Raw genomic sequence first — 12,318 nt, forward strand, 5'->3', positions numbered from 1 at the left:
TTCATTCTTTATTCTGGCTCTCTCTTTTCCTTCTTCCAGAAGATTCAGCAACATGGGTCTCCTCAGTCTCTTTGAGGCTAAACAGGAAGAAAGTCTACTCTGGCAACACAAGCACCACCAACTCAGGCGGGAGTTTTCATTACCTCGGAGTCACCCTTATTTCATTTGTGTTTCTATCCTGAGCCAAGAATTGCCATCAGTAGTCCAGGCATTTCAACTCATATTTCCTCTTGCAGACCACATGCCCAAGGATTCCCATTAACTCTCTTTCTCAAACAGAACTGTGTTTCTATGTTGTGGGGCTCAGCTTCTAGTCACTATAATGCCCTATGGCCAACTGCCAACAGGTTTGAGGTAGAATCTGCCTCAGGAAGAGGAGTAAATGAGTCAGGGAGTGCGGTGAGAGTATTATATGCAGAGATAGTGAGTCTAGGGTTCAAATTCTTCCTCTATAATTTAGGTGCCTGGAGTCAACTCGCTTCACTTGCTTCTTTAGGAAAAATAACATTGCTGCCTTAAAAAAGTCTTTCAAACAACCTGTGTCACATCTGCAAAACAGAGACAACAAACCTCACCACAAAGTGTTGCTAGGAGATTTCCTCTGACCTGCCTTTTTGAACAATCCCAACAGAAAAGAAAATGAGGTTAGCCTGACAAGACCTGTTCTTGGTGAAGCCATGCTTCCTCTTGGTCATCCCTGATTCCTTTTCTGGATACTACAAGAGTGGCAGGTGTCAGTCACCAAAAAACCAAAGGTAATTGATAAAGGGTCAATGTTTAGTGTGATGACAAATATGTTTTGGCAGCTAAATGGCATAGTAGACAATATATTAGCTTGAACTCAGAAAGATCTGAGTTTGAATCCTATTTCAGCTGGGTAAATAATTCAGGACAAGTCACTTAACCTCTCTCTACCTCAGTTTATTCAAACTATTCATAGTACCCACTCATAGAGCTGTTGTGAGGACCAAAAGATAGGACATATCTAAACATGGACATTCTGTGGAAATGCTAAGTATTACTGTTGTAGTTTAAATTCCTGAATGTCTGAGCCCATGTATCATCACATTGGAGGAAGAGAGAATTCTGAATCCTTAGTTACAACCCGAGAAGAAAGGAAAATGTTGTTGGCCATGTACTACCATTAGAAAAGGTACAATAGATATCAGTGATTGGAGAAATAGTCATATGGGAGCACTTGAGCATGGTAGATTCACTATAATCAGTGGGACACGAGATGATGAATAGTTCTTAAAAGCATCTAAAGCCTAGTCCTTCTTTGACCCATGATTGATTGAAATGATCAGGAAAAAACAAGAAAGGCAAGAAAAGAAAGAATTATGCAACAAAGTGAAAGTTAGCCAAACATGACCTGGGATGTTTGAACATTGGCATCAGACATTAGGGACATGTTGAAGGGAGTTACGATAAAACAAGTTCGGGCTTTGAAGACTGGACTGCTTTCCTTTAAAAAAAAACTGCCACCTATTTGTTTATTTCATTGCATTTATATTTATTATCTATATTATATTATATTATATAATTAGTATGCACTATCATATATAAAAATATACTATACCATATAAATAAAATATATTTGTTCATTACATTTATTTCAATTACATGTAAAAAAAACCAATCTTTTTTAAACCTTTGATTTCTGAATTCTCTCCTTTTTTCCCCTCATCCCTCCTGGAGAAGGCAAGAAATTTTATTTCAACTATGTATGTGAAGTCATAGAAAGCAAAAGGAAACAATAAAAATAAAGAATGTTTTAAAAAGTCGGCTTCAGTCTGCACTCGGAGTTCATCATTTCTCTGGCTGGAGGAGGAGAGCATTTTTCATCATGAGTCCTTTGGAATTGTCTTGAATCATTATCTTGATCAGGGTAGCTAAGTCTTTTACAGTTGATGATCCATTACAATATTGCTGTTTGTACAATCATCTAGTTCTTCTCATTTCAATTTGCATTATTTCATATAGCTCTTGTAATGTTTTTTTTTTTCTGAAACTATCCCTCTTGTCATTTGTTACAGTAAAATAGTATTCCATCACAATCATATATACCACAACTTGTGTGGTTATTCTCATATGGATGGGCCCCTTAATTTCTGATTCTTTGCCACCACAAAAAGTTACTAAACATATATATATATACATATATATATATATTTGTTTTTACAAATTGGTTCTATTATCTTTTCTTTGATCTTTTTGGGATACAGAACTAGTAGTGGTATTGCTGGATCAAAGGGTATGCATAGTTTTATAACCCTTTGGGCATAATTTCAAATTCTTCTCCAGCACGGTTAAACTATTTCACAACTCCACCCATAGTGCATTACTGTCCCAATTTTTCCATACCCCCTAGATCTTCCTTTTCTGTCACGTTAGGCATTCTGATGAGTATGAAGTGATATCTCAGAGTTGTTTTAATTTTCATTTCTCTAATTAGTAATGGTTTAGAACACTTTTTATGTGACTGTTGATAGATTTGATTTCTTCTGAAAACTGCATGTTCATTCCCTTTGATCATTTATTAACTGGAGTACAGCTCTTATTTTTATAAATTTGGCTCAGTTCCTTATATATTTGAGAAATTAGGCCTTTATCAGAGAAACTTGCTGTAAAAATGTTCCCAGTTTCCTGTTTTCCTTCTAATTTTGGCTATGTTAGTTTTGTTTGTGTAAAAGCCTTCTAATTTCATGTAATAAAAACTGTCTATTTTACTTCCCATAGTACTCTTTATCTTCCATTTGGTCATAAGCTCCTCCCTTATCCACAGATCTGACAGGAACATTTTTTGCTTGTTCCCTAATTTTCCTGAATTTACTTACTTACTCACCCTTTACATCTAAATCGTTTATCCATTTTGACCTGGATACTGTTTCAAGTGCTTTTCTTGTACACAACATATTGTTGGATTGTGGCTTCTAATCCATTCTGCTCTCCACTTCTTTTTGACGGCTAAGTTCATTCCTTTCACATTCTCAGTTATGATTTCTAACTATTCCCTACATGCTATTTCTTTCTGTCTATCTTTCTCTTTTTATCCTTTCCCTCCTCTAAAGTCTGTTTTGCTTCTGACCACTGGTTTCTTTTATCTGCCAACCCTGTTATCCCTCCACCTTTCTTTTATGCCCTTCCCTTCCTACTTCTCTTTTGGGTAAAATGGATTTCCATTACTAATTGAGTTACGTATGTATGTTTCCCATTTTTGAAACAATTTAGATTTAAGGTTCAACTGTTACCCTTCCCCCATTTTCTCTTTCAATGTAAAAGTTCTTCCTTGCCTTTTCTTTTTGTCTATTTTCCATTCTTTCCCCCCATTTTTTCTCTCCCTTCTCCCCCTTCCTTGCCTATCCATTTTTTACATCGTCTTAATATAATTGTCTCACTCTAATATCCTCTATATAGAATCTTTCTTAGTGTCCATGTGGAGTTCTGGGTCATCGTTTCAGAGCTAAGAGGACTTTCAAGCATTCCAAATGAAAAGACCAGAGCTAAATAGAAAATTTGACTTTCAAATATAAGACCCAAGAGAAGCATAAAAAGGTAAACATGAAAGAGAAAGCATAAGGGACTCGATAAAGTTAAATTATTTACCTTTCTAGAGGGGGAAATGACACATGCATCTTCTAAGAACTTCATCATGATTAGGGCAGTTAGAAGGATTCTGTATAGATAGAGGGTGCAGGAGTGAGCTGATTTTGTTGGAATGAGGTTAAAATGGTTAGGCAATAAAGAGATATGCAATGGGAGAAGGGAAAGGAGAAAGAAAATGGGGGAAATTATTTCACATAAAAGAAGTATGTATGAAACAGTTTTTACAGTGGACGGGAAGATATTGGGCAACAGGCAATGCTTGAACTTCACTCACATCTAAATTCCTTTAAAAAGGGAAAATATTCATCCAATTACCAAATATTCACCTACACTCATTATGTAGCTTATGTAGTGAGTGGGAAGCAACAGAAGTTTGGTGTTTTGTATTTTATAAGGAAAGAATAAAAAGCATCAATGACACAAAAATATGCAGAAAACATTGGAATGTTCTCATTTGTTGCTATTGTTAAGTTCATAATAAAAATGCAAAAATAATTAGCTGATTTAAAAAAAAGAAAGAAGTGGGTGATGTAGAATATTTTGATGTGTTTTATCTGGCAAGATAAACTTATCACTTTCAGAAAAATGTTGGGAGAATAAAGAACTGCTGGAAATGTAAGCCTATCCTTTGCCAAATTTGCCAGGTCACTGTCGATTTATAGGCCACATAGACTCAGATGTTTGTTAAGCACCTGCAACCTGTCAACCACTGTGTGAGGCACTAGAATTACAAAAAATCAAAAATGAAACTTCCTTTGTGGAGACACATTCTATTGGCTATTTCAAAAGATTTACAAGATCGCAGAATTTTGAGCTTGGAGGGATCACCCAGGTCTTTTAGTCCAATTGGACAGGTGAAGAAAATGAAGCCAGAGAAATGATTTGTGCACAACCACAGCCATCATCTCATATCAGTGGGGATAAGGTTAGGGTTAGGGTCCTATGAGACCAGTTCTCCATCTTCTAGACCACAGCTGTCTTTCAAGGAACAAACACTAACTTGAGAAGAAAGAAACACTTAGTACCTGGCTATATCCAGAGAATTATTTTACCCAGAAGACATTTCCGGGGTTTAGTGGTTACTATGGGAGAAAGGTAGAAAATTCTGCTGCCTTCCCCAAATCCCTCAATAATCTCACCTATGCACCTCTTCTTAAAAAGAATCATGAGCAGAAGCATAGAGAAGACATTCAGAAATGGCAACAGGGTCCAAAGGAATAAAATGGATACAATTCCTTGGAGCCCATTGAACATGACTGGAATGAGAAATGTGATCAGGTCTTCAAGGCCCTAATTAACTGCTTCACAAACATGGCAGGGTTGGCTTTTGCTAATCCAAGTAAGCTCTTCATCTGACTTCTACACAGATGCCAGCCAGAATGGGCTGGGGGCAATTTTAAGTAAGGAAACTGATGGTTGCCAGAAGTCTATTATATTTCCCAGCCAGGGATTCTCTGCCAATAAAGACTTCATTGTCTCATCCAAACATTGTCTGGTGTCTAAAACGGGGTTGTCACTGAAAAGAGGGGACAATGAAAGCTACCAAAAGTTTGCTAGTCAAAGATGTTCCAAACCCCACATGACATTCTTAGGCAATGGAGAGAAAATGGAGAGAAAACTTTGGATCTAGTTTGGAAACAGATCCTATTAACACCAAAGTGTCGTTGATGTATTAAAGAAGTTTAATGTTTGTTCCAGAAGGTTCAGACACCAATAATACCTTGAAAAATATAAATGATAGCTGAATTTTAGTGGTAGCTGAACACAATACAACATGTGCAACCTTCACACCTAAAAACTAGAGTACCACAATGGTGGCCATGGACTTGTAGGAGAAGATCCACTCTGAAGTGGGATGAAATCAATTCATTTAGAGAATTCCTTCTCTAAAGGAAGGACTTAGAACTCTAAAACTAGATTTGGTTGTAGATCTCTAGCAAGAGAAATTCAGCTGAGTTCAATCTGAAAATAATCTTTAAGCCTTTACTATGTGCCAAGTACGATGTGCGGTGCTAGGCTGCAATGACAGAAGTCAAATGTTCCCTGCCCTCACAGAGGGGGAGTGTTGTCCTGGACACTTCAGTCACACTTAGGTAAATATGCTGGGGCCGTGGGGGCCAGAGTAGAAAGGTGGGGAGAGTTGTCATGGGACATGACAGGCACGTCTGACTAAGCCAATAAAAGGAGGCCACGGGATTTACCTTGAAATGTGATCGAGGACCTGAGGTATCGATTGAACAGGGCTTTGTAATGTTCTGGGACAGTAGAAGGTGAGAAACTGGCAACCATCAGGTCTTCAAGCAATAAACATTTATTGAGTACCTACTATGCTCCAGCACTGTGTTAAGCACTGGGGATACAAATAAAACCAAAGACAGTCCCTGCCCTCATAGAACTTATAATCTAATGGGAGAAGACAATAAAAAAAAAAGGAAGTAGGAAAGGTAAGGGGGAGGGTATTCAATATATTTTGATCCTCATAACAACTCTATGAGGTAACTGCTGTTACTATCCACATTTCACAAATAAGGAAAGTGAGGCTGGGAGAATTTAAATGCTTTGCCGGGGGTCTGGTGTCCAAGGTGAGCTTCAAACTCGGACCTTCCTGATTTTAATTCCACTTCTCTATCCACTGAGACCCATCTGCCAACTTAAAAGGAAATAGCCAAGGTCAATCACCTAACATTTATTAAACATCTACAATATGTCAGGTACTGTACTAAGTACTAGGGATACAAAGAATGTAAAAACAAACAAAAAACCAGTCCCTTACCTTCAAGGAGTTCACAGTCAAATAGAGGAGATAACATGCAAACAAGAAAGATGCAGAAAAAAATGAGAACAGTGCTGGAAGATAGGTATTAAGATTAAGGAGAACTGGGGAGGCTGAGGAAACCAGGATGCAGAGATCAGAAGAGAGAGCATTGTAAGCATAGGGGGATGGGGGGCCACAGGGATAATGCACAGAGTTGGAAGAAGACAGAGTATTGGAGATAAGAATTGCATATCTAAAGAACAGGAAAGAAGTCAGTGCCACTGGACTGAAGAGTGAGTTGAGGGGAGTCAAGTATAAGAATACTGGAAAGGTGAGAAGGTACCAGGTTATGAAGGGCTTTAAAAAAATAAAAGATTTTATGCTTGATCCTGGAGGTTACTGGAATTAATTGAATAGGAGGGTGACATGGTCAGACCTGTGCTTAAGGAAGGCCAGTTAGACAGCCAAGCAGAGGATGTACTGGAGTGGAGAGTGATGAGCCAGAAAGCGATTGCAATAGTCCAGGTATGAGATGATAAGGGCCTGTCTCAGATTTGCAGTCGTGTTGAAAGAGAAAGCTTGATGGAACAGTGGATAGAGAAATGGGCTTGAAATCAGGAAGACTCAACTTCATGAGTTCAAATACAGCCTCAGACACTTAGTAGCTGTGTGATCCTGGGTAGGTCACTTAACCCTGTTTGCCTCAGTTCCTTGCCTGTAAAATGAGCTGGAAAAAGAAGTGCCAAAGCACTCTGGTATCTTGGCCAGGAAAACACCAAAATGGGGTCACAAAAAATTGGATATGAATGAAACCACAAAAAAAAGAAAAGGGAGCATACACAAGCCATGTTATGAAGATGGAAACCACGGGACTGGGCATCTGATGAGATTGCGGGGAGGGGGAGGAGTGGGAGGAGTCAAGGATGGCACCTTGGTTTCAAGTCTAGGTGCCCTGGAGGATACACAACCCTCAAATCTGAAAGGGAGGAAATTTTTAGGGAAAAAGATTATGAGTTCAGTTTTAGACAAGTCAAGTCCAATATGACTCTGGGAGGTCTCACAGAGATGAATCCATGATCACTTTCTGCCAATAGGAAAACTGGTTAGAGCACCAAACAAGTAAGTGTATAAGGATATTAGACGGCCAAGGAATTTACTCATCTGCACATTTCGGTCTGCTGTCAATCTCTGGAAGGATTCTTGCACTTCCCTATTTCTGCTGAGGGCATTGTTGCCTTTCCGCGCCCCTCGATTTGCAGCCTCAGAGTCATGAAAGACACTTCTCTCTCTCACCCCCAAACCATGGCAAATCAATTGTCCCATCTTGTCAATTCTCCCTCCACATCATCTCCTAACATCTGTCTCTATCTTTCCACCCACACAATGGCTACTCTACAGGGTCCTCAATACATCTTCTTTGAATTATTGTAATAGCCTTCTAATTGGTCTCACTGCTTCGAGCCTCTCCCCATTCCGATCCATATTCCACATAACTATCAAGTTGGAATTCCTAAAGGACAGGTCTGACCATGTCACTCCATTGCTCAAGAAACTTCAGCAGTTCCCCTGTTCCCTTGAGGATGAAGAACAAACTTCTTTTTTTGGCATTTAGGGCCCATGACAATCTGGCTCCTTCCTGTCTGCCTTTCCAGACATTTTCATTTATTTCTTCTCACAAGGAAAAAAAAAAAACATGGCATAGTAGATAGAAAGCTTGCCTCAAGGCTAGGAAGGGCTGGGTTCAAGCCTATTTTTGACACATACTGGTTGTGTGACTCTTGGTAAGTCATTTAACTTCTTACTACTCCAGTACAGTGTCCCTGAGACTGTAATCCAAGTCATTCTAGTGGACCCTCCCTCCCACCCACCCATGTTGTTTATACTCAACAAACATGGTGTTTGAGTACCCTGGGTTGGGTATCTCCATGGTGTGCTGAAACATTGGAGTAGGAATTTGCAGAGAAATACAGGGTGTATAAAAGTAGACCATAGCCCATAACCAACAAAAAAGAGTCCAATAGTTAACATATAACTAATAACATAGAGGAAATGTGTGATCATTACAGTATTCTTGAGCTCTTCCCTGGGGAGGGGTTCACCCAAGCTTAGCTTCATTCTTCTCCTGACCCTGTTTCTGACTTTTGGACTTTAAACACCAGGTACCTTCAGCATTTCTTGATCTCCCCCATATCCCTCCATTTAATTTGTTAAATTAATTCAACTCAATAAACATTTGTTAATCATGGGATTTCTCGATCAATTGATGATTTATTGATTGATCAATAAACATTTGTGACTGTTCTGTGTGCCAGGCTATGCTAGAAGCTGAAGATACAGAGATAACAATCAAAGAATCCTCACTTTCTAGGGGCTTACATTTTAATGGGAAAGACAATGTCTAAAATGATAAATACAAAATAGCATATGCAAAGTAAACCCAAAGTTATTTAGAGAAAATTAATAATAATTACTGGAATAAAGAAAGGCATTGATAGGAGGAGATGGGGGAGAATTGAGGGGAGCTCCAGAGAAAAGCTTAAGTCTGTAACTACACTTTTATGAAGAATACTAACCCAGGTTCCCACTGAAGTCCTCCTTCAATGTCTCATCACAGTATTCTGGTGACCCTGGGCTCTTGGAGGCTAGGCTAAAAAAACACATTCTGACAGATCCTATCAACCTGGATTCAAGTACTGACTGACCCTGGAACAAACATGGAGAGCAGTCTGCTCTCTGAGGACCAGCCTATCCAAGTTCTGAGAGTTTCCTAGCCAGGAGGCTAGAAGGGGGAGAGAGAGACTTTTTTGGGGACATCTCTCTCAGATGAACTGCTAAATTGTAGAGAGCTTGTGGTCCGTGTAGGTTGATGAGGGAACAGAATTTATACCAGCAACATCTCAAATGCTTGAAGTATTAAATTCGATAGGAAATCAAAAGGTTCTGGGCTGGCATGGCAAAAATAAATACATCCCTTCTCATTAATGAATACTGGCTCTGTCAACCTAAGCAAGTCACTTATTCTCCACAAAGTCTCAGTTTTTTCACCTATAAAATGGCGATAATAATAGCAATTGTCTCATAAGGGTACTGGAAAAATCAAAGTATGTTAGACATTTTGCAAACCTTTTTTTAAAATAAACAATGAATCTTAAATTAACAAGCATTTATTTTCTCTCTCTCTCAACTCCACTCCCACCACTAAAAAAAAAGTAAAAGAAAAACAAAATCTTTGAAACAAATATGCATAGCCATGCCTGGCATAGCTTAAAGGAAATGGAAGTGCCAAAGTGCCAGCTGTCAGGCATGGGGGAGATGACATAAAAGGGTGGCACCTATCTTCTTTTTATAAATAGGATTTTATTTCTCCCAATCACTTGCAAAGATAGTTTTCAACATTCATTTTTATAAGATTTTAAGTTCCAAATTTTCTTCCATCCCCCCACCCCAAGATAGCAAACAATCTGATATGGGTTATACATATGCAATCATGTTAAACATATTTCCACATTAGTCATGTTGTGAAAAAAAAAAGAAATAGAACAAAAGGGAAAAGCCATGAAAAACAAATTAAAAAAGTAGAAATGGTACGCTTTGATCTGCCTTCAGACTCCATAGTCTGTCTCTGGATGTGGACAACATTGTCTGTGATGTCTTTTGGAATTGTCTTGGATCATTGCATTGCTGAGAAGAGCTAAGTCTATCATAGTTGATCATCACACAATGTTGTCAATACTGTGTACGATGTTTTCCTGGTTCTGCTCACTTCACTCAGCATCAGTTTATACAAATATTCCCAGGTTTTTCTGACGTCTGCCTGCTCATCATTTCACAATAGTATTCCATTACATTCATATGCCACAGCTTGTTCACCCATTCCCTAGTTGATGAGCATCCTCTCAATTTCCAATTCTTTGCCTCCACAAAAAAAAGCTGCTGTAACTTGACCCTCAGGCTTCATCACACATGTATACATAATACATGCATGCATACATACCTACATGGATGCATCTACCCTGACAGATGTGAAGGGGCTAAAGGGGGCTACACATGCATCCTGCACTGATCTAGTTTTGAACCTGGATCATTCTAAGAATAAGCTAGCTTCCTGAAGGCATGGATGGGCACGTTGGTACTTTCACATCCCCAGCACCTAGCACGGTGCCTGATCCTAGCAGGTACTTAATAAGCACTTATTGATTTATAGGTTGATCAAGTACGATTGGAAGTGGTCATTTTCTACCTGCTGTTGGAACACAGTTCTAGTCCCTGCCAATCCTGACTACTCCCTCAGTCACTTGCTTTAGGAGCTGGATGGAATTTAAAGGATGTTCTCCAGATGCTCTGGGCAGGGAATCTTTGAAATAGAGGTGAGGAAATGTATCTTTTGCATATCAATAAATTTCTTTCCTTGCTTATCAGGCAAGGTTTTGCTGGGACATATTTAAGAACTAGCTGTGGAGGGGGATTGTGTACACATACACTTTAAATTTTAATCTGCATTACCAAAGCTTTCTTAAGTCTAGACAATCAACAAAACAGTAAATCAAGTCCCACATTTTGCTATGGCTGTAGCACACCCCTGATGTTAGGAAAAGAAACATTCGATCCATATGGACACATATACACATGCACAAACTGTAAATACATCCATGTGCATATTTGATTTTAATATAAAGTTTTCTCTAAAAGTATATTTTTTGAGGCTTAAACCTATGTTCTGGTGTCCAGAACCACCAGCTGCCCATCGCTGAGTCCAGTGCCCATAAACGCTGGGGAGCAACATGACCAGTCTTGGAGTCTATCGATTCATGTCCTACATGAGATCTTCCTGAGCCTCCCCAGTTGTCAGTTTTCAAATCTCCCTGACAAAATTACTTTTCCATTCAATAATGGTTAGCATTTATACAGCACTTTAAGGTTTGAAAAGCACTTATATATGCTCTCTCACTTGGATCCTCTTAACGATCCCATGAGGGAAGTACTATTATCCTCATGAGGAAACTGAGGCAGATAGCAAGCCACTTGCCCAGGCTCACACAGCTAAGTAGGTGTGTTGAGTTAGCCTTCAAACATAGATCTTCCTAACTCTATGCACTGTGTCACTCAGCTGAAATACTTATTTTCTTTTCTATATACCATAAATATTTTTGTATTTACTTATCTTTGTCCATGTTGTTTTCCCAAAATGAATAAAAGTTCCTTGAGGTCAGGGGATGTTTTATTCTTTTGTCCTTGTATCCCCAGAACCTAACACAGTGTGTATGCACTGGTTGCTTTACTTAATAACTTCTTGTAGGATCAATGAATATCTTCTAAAGGAATCCTCTTTTGAGCCTTTGTTAAGGTTCAAAATTTTGATTGGTTGCTTAGGAACCAGCTTTAGTGCCTGGTGAGGGAGATAATCCAAGCCAGAGTTCGTCAGGGCTAGTCATTATCTCTGGGTTTCAGCAGGGTTACCCTGGGATTAAGGATAAAGTAGGAGCTCATTTTTTGTGTATCTTCATTACACAAATCTGAACAAAAATCAGCATGAAATGCATCATCAGATGTTTTCAGGGGAAGGAGATGGATTTGCTAATGCCCCCATCGCTTCATTTCTTATGTGCAGATGAAACAGTCTGTGCATGTGTTATATGAAAAAAAAGAGCTGGCAAACAGATCTCAATTTCAGGCTTTCATGGTCTGGTTGTTTGCAAGTGCAAGTAGTTCAGTAATCACACTGAAAGGTTTTCTTCATTTCCCACTCCAGAGCTTCCATGGCCATTATATTACAGGAACTGTATGTTGCTGCTAACCCATTCCTTTAAATGTTTGCTTGCCAAATCCTGGAGCCCACCCCTCTACTCTGGTTTTGGCACCTGAGAAGTGACTTCACTAAGTGAGTTTCAGATAGGCAGCTCTTGGAGTGATCTATGATCCCGACCATAGCCACTCAACTGTCTTAGGTGTCCTTGGTG

The sequence above is a fragment of the Petaurus breviceps genome, unplaced genomic scaffold, assembly GCF_028583685.1.
Source record: "Petaurus breviceps papuanus isolate PSGF00001 unplaced genomic scaffold, PetGlider_PUasm1.0 174, whole genome shotgun sequence".
NCBI lineage: Eukaryota > Metazoa > Chordata > Mammalia > Diprotodontia > Petauridae > Petaurus > Petaurus breviceps.